Genomic DNA, 373 nt, shown 5'->3' with positions numbered 1-373 from the left:
TAAACATGAGTGTGCATGTATCATCGTAGTATGATTTTAACTCTTTTGGGAAGTTACATAGAAAGGGAATATCTGGGTCAAATGAAATTTCTAGTTTTAATTTCTTGAGAACTCTTCATACTGATTTCTATAGTGGTTGTACTATTTTATATCCTCACCAACAATTTTTTTTTTTTTGGTACTGGGAATTGAACTTGGGTCCTTGAGCTTGCAAGGCAGGTGGCGGAACCACTGAGCTAAGCTAAATCCGCTGCCCCTCTTGATTTCTTTTGTTTTGTTTTGTTTTGTTTTTTGAGACAGGGTCTCACTATGTAGTTGAGACTGACCTAGAACTCACTATGTAGCCTAGGTTGGTCTCGAACTCACAGCGATC

This window comes from Fukomys damarensis, unplaced genomic scaffold (genome assembly GCF_012274545.1).
Source record: "Fukomys damarensis isolate Sample0158 unplaced genomic scaffold, DMR_v1.0_HiC HiC_scaffold_7, whole genome shotgun sequence".
Taxonomy (NCBI): domain Eukaryota; kingdom Metazoa; phylum Chordata; class Mammalia; order Rodentia; family Bathyergidae; genus Fukomys; species Fukomys damarensis.
This window is presented reverse-complemented; position numbering follows the sequence as displayed.